Raw genomic sequence first — 5,389 nt, forward strand, 5'->3', positions numbered from 1 at the left:
ACATGGTAACATCATCGCCGCATCCCACGTGGAAAACCGGAGGGGTCATAAAGTCCGCCCAAAAAAAAGCTTCTCTGAGCACCGGACAAAGATCTGCGGCGCGGTGCAACTCATTGTCGTTAAGAATATGATGACACATTTCTATCATGTGCAATACACATTTAAAATCAAACTGAGAAGTGGGTAAAACATGTCGTGTATTTAACACAAGTGTTAATGATTTGATTCTAATCTGGATAGAACAAAGGATATTAGTCTTCATTGATTATGAATAATAACGATAGGCTAATTCAAATAATTTCATTCAGTTTTTGTTCTTCAGAGTTCTCATGACATATCCTGATGATTGTAGAGTTCTAAACAACCTTACATCAAAAGTATCAGAGTCACAAATCAACAATGATCTATTAACAGGATTTGAGATATTAGCAGGATTTAAATAACCATCATGGTTCTCATGTGGCAGGTGGTTCGTAGGGAAGACCGGAATGGCTCTAACACTTTTCACCTTTTCCTCAGTTTCTCAGAGATCGTTTATGGTAGTGTATTCAAAATTTGATACAAACAACCTACATCTGTCCTTTATAACGTGGTTATTATGTATGTAAATCAAACTGCAAATGCATGGTGTTGTCTTAAATACCAGGAGTGAATTGTTACAGTTTACCCCATGGTCTAGGTTAGTTGTAACAGTGCTTGGGGTTAATTGTAACATAATAAAAAAGGGCAGAAATTATGACATGCAACTAATTATTGAATGCCTTTATTTAGACCATGAGAGCATCATTGCCATGTTTTACAGTGTGTGTGTGCATGTGTGGGTGTGTGTGCATGTGTGGGTGTGTGTGTGGGGGGTGTGGGTGTGCGGTGTGTGTGTGTGGGGGGTGGGGTGTGGGGGTGTGGGTGTGTGTGTGGGGGGGGTGGGGTGTGGGTGTGGGTGTGTGGACATGTTCACTTAATCAGAGTCACAGTTCCTGGGGTACAGACTTGGTGGGCCCATAATTACTTTCTTACCTCAAAATCAGATTTCTGTCAATAGAATCTGCAGAGTTTATCACAGGGACTTGCTTTTTCACATGAGACTTTAGACCTAAACTGAGTATGTGAACAGCCAATCACATGAGTTTACCTCACTCCTGATTGCCCGGTCTCCCCTACTCCTCCAGAGCATCATCAGTGGTATGCAGGATATGTTGGGCTCAGAAGACAGTCTATTTATTGTGATGTTGAAAAAGAAAACCATGACATTGAAGTTCCCTAAGTCGGTATGCTTTGTTTATGGGTTGTGTGGTGCACTGACACAGAAACCTGTTGGTAGAACATTTGTTGCATATATTTTATATAATTATGAATATGGCATTAAAATGTTGAAAATCAGATTTCCCGCTAGCTGATCCTTGTCTGCAGTCGGCTCTGATTGTAGTGTAATGAAACAGTCAGGGGGAGTGAACTCATCCATGGTGGTCGGCGAACCCTCAACCTGAGTGGCATGCATGGCATCGATTGTGCCACAAAAGCATGCTGAAGTGGTTAAGTCGATATCCAGGTTTAAAAACACAGAGTCACTACTGTTATTTGTGGTTGTAAACATTATTTTGAGTTCATTATATGACGGGGGAGTACATTTCAAACGGTCCCTTAGCTTTTTTGATTGAAGTTCTGTTGTCACTCATGGAGGAACATCCACAACACAAGGCAATCCCTTGAGGTAAACCTCTGTCTGAATACCTTCTCTAGCAGGGTGTGGCTGGTGTAGATGATCCTTAAATCCTTTTTGATGGCAATGCACACCTGGTCCACATGTGTCAGTAGAACCACCTGGGGGATTCCTGGAAGGGTATCAAGGAATGAGGTGTGGAGGAGGAGGTAAGCACTAGATGGATAGGCAGTGCACAATGTTCTACCAGTTTGCGAATCTGAGCTACATAAGAAAAAGCTACACAAATGTTTGTGGGGAAAAAGCTCACCAAGGTCTGAAATCTCAGCTTGAAGTTTCCTTAAAATCTTTTGTTGATCATCACTGTAGGTGGATCACAGTCATGTTTCTTAACTTTGTATTGAATGACATTTCATATATATATATACATATATTGTAATTTTTCATAATGTCGTTTTGATATGGTAAGATTAGGTGAACAAACTATACTTCTCTCATGGGTAGATTTACTGTAGCCCCACTTCTTCCAGTGTGAAGTAATAGGTAGCTTGGCAAACTATATTTTCAGAGTGGCTTCCCCAACATTGGTCATAGGTTAAGATATGGGTGTGGCCATGAGAATATGTTCTTTCAATTTATTAAGTGACTGTCTCCATTATTGATAAAATCTGTTGGTTCTCACAGATCAAAGAATGATCTGCATTGGAGAAAACTGGTGGTAAATGTAGCAGTTATGCAAAGTGTTCTGCTTCAAAGAGTGCATTCTCTAGATGTTTGCTCCAACACTAATACAAAATGACAAGACAGAAACAGAAGTGAGCTGTTTCTATATGTTCTCATAGGGCCACTAGGGCCATCTACTGGTGGTTATGAAGAATGCACTGAAGTAAAACCACAGTAGTATATTACCAGAGCAACAGCCCCACAAATCCTACTGAATTCTAGATGTTATTCTATGGCAACAGCTCTGTGGATAGCTTGGTTCACAACAATTCCTATTTGTGTGACCTCTTGACCTTGAGAGAGAGAGAGTGAGTTAGAGCTTCTCTTTCCTTACCCACATATACGCCTCTTTCTGTCGACAGACAGATGTAGTCGTGTCACTTAGTCTGGATTAATGTAACCCGTTTATCATGAACTCACTGCCCTCTTGTGGTTGTTCATTGAAAGCGATAACTGTGTGGAAAGACCTCATCACTGACAGTCTCTACTAAGTCATCAGAAGAAGTTGACTCAGTGCCTCAATCATTAATCAGCTTACATTTGCTACAGAATATAGAATGATAATCTTAATTGTCCCCAAGGTGAAAGTTGTCTTGGACACAATATTATTTTGTGTTATAACTACTGACATAAACATCACAGTTGCATAATGCATGACAGCACTATATAATCAGGTGTATCATCAGTTGCTATGACTACTATTAATGGTGTCTGTTATTATCTCACAACAAATCCAATTTTAGCAGTTGTTTGTAGATTTTGTTGCCACAGGACTAAGACAACTTTTTTCCAACTCAGATTGGGAAAAAATTATGGTTTCTGCACAGCTCAACTGAAGTGCTGTGCAGATTTCTTTGCACTCCCCTTGCTCTGTAGACAATATGATATTTCATTATTTGTATGTGCGCGCACACACACGCACGCGCACATGCAAACACACAAACACGCGCACACATACACACAGTGAAGATTTGTCTCACATCTGTATCAGAGGGCTTTAGCCAACCTTGCCCCAGTTTTTCCCTGATTTACTGTAATTCCATTTTTTCAATCTTTCAATCTAAAGACTTGTTTCTCCCCATTTTTAATAATATCTAGACAAGGCAGGCATGTCCCTTAGTGATTATGCCATGGTCTCTGCCGTCTCGTCTTGATTACATCAGAGGAATCTGATTTGTTTCTGAAGAAAAACAGTGTATCTCTTTAGACCTCTCCCCAACAGTGATTTCTTGATCTGTCAGTGAGGACGCTCTTGATGAATATGATTTGAAAAAGTGGGAGGGAGAGAGGGATTAAATGAACCGGATTATAATTTGGAATGAAGGGAGATGATAAGGAACGATAAATCGTAAGTAGATTTAGTTCTCAAGGAAACCCTGTTAGGATGAATTGAAAGAATGCAAAAAAGAAACATTTGAAATACACCTGCACATACGAATGCTACTGTCTGTCCACAAATGCATACAAGACTGTGTGAGCACGTCTACCTGACCTGTGTGTGCATTTTCACATATGTATACATGTATGTCAACAGCAGAAGATATTCCCTATTCCCTCAGGCCCAGCCCATGTATGTACTGTGATGAACCCAGTAACTTCACTGAGACAATGTCTATCATCCACCACCATTCAGCCATCCCCGTCAGGGAGCCATGCCTTAAGCCTAGCCCCCCTGTCTCCCCTGCTCACTGGAGGGGTGGGGGGGGGGGGACGTGTCGCCTGCCTGGCCGTCTTAGCCCAGCCGGCTTTACAGGCGTGGAGTGTCATCTGGGCCTGTTTATCCATGTGTCTTTGCTTTGGCCTGGGCTCTGTGCTGGGGACCGTGTGGGCCGGAGAGGGGCCACTGCCCTGTGTCACTCCCGTAAGCTCTGCTTTCACTGTGAGGCTTAACGCCTCAGACCTCAGCCTCTTTATCAGCCGACAGCTGATAAAGCCCTCGGTAACCCACCACCCCACCGCCGTCGCCGACACCCGTCTCGTGTCTGTCTCCTGTCTTCCATCCACTACCCCTCCTTTCCCAGCCAGGTCACCCGTGATACAAGTCAGTAACCGACATCCATCCATGTGTGAGGACGTCGGGAGATGACACGTAAACTTGCCACTAGGGGCAACAGTGAGCTCTGTTACCTTCAAGTAGGTTTTGTTTTTTTGCTTGTTGTGGATGGAGATGGAGGCATTCTCATCTGGTGTTCCAAGTTCCAATCCAGCAATATAAAGTTGTTTTTGAGATAAAACATTTAGAGTTCATTCCTAAGCTTAACCTTAAACACTTACAATTTTGACATTTGGAACAACTTTTGAGAAACATGGATGAACGTCTAATTCTGACGTGAGACTGTGAGAGCTTGTTGCCATTCCCTCCTGTCTTCATGTCTCCCTTCATCTTCTCCCTCCTCCCCTTGACACACTCTGTCTTCCCCTTTCCCCCTTGTCACCTTTAGATGTCCATTTCCTCCCCCTGTCGCCCCCTTCCTCCCCTCCTGCCTTCTCGTCTCCCCTCTGTTTACCCTGTCTTCTACTGTCATTCCGTGTCGCCCCCCCAACCTCAGTTCCTCCTCCCTCCCCTTCCTTCCACCAGGCGAGCCGTCCAGCTAAACTTAGAAGTGACAACAGTTGCACGGTGACACCAGGGCTAAATCAGAGGAGAACAATAGCCTCGCTCCATCTCCCCCCCCCCCCCCCCCTTTAATAGACTGATATTGTTCTCTCCCGCTGTTGCTCTTTCTGGGTTTGTTAGCTATGCTAATGACCGCTGGCCAGTGTGGATTTAGCACACAGGATTTTATGCTCTTTAACTGGGCACTTTTAGAAAGGAGAAGAGTGTGATTGGAGTCGAGGCAGGGAAAGTCCAAATGTCAGAGTTTGTAAATTGTATGATGACAATAGTTACATTACAGCGTTGTTATTCGGCCTGTTATTACTGTGGTTACCACAGTTTAATCTACCGTCTCTCACAGTCTCACGTCACAATGAGATGTTCATCTATGTTTCTCAAACGTCAAATTTCTA

This window comes from Salmo salar, chromosome 06 (genome assembly GCF_965601325.2).
Source record: "Salmo salar chromosome 06, fSalSal1, whole genome shotgun sequence".
Classification (NCBI taxonomy): Eukaryota; Metazoa; Chordata; class Actinopteri; order Salmoniformes; family Salmonidae; genus Salmo; species Salmo salar.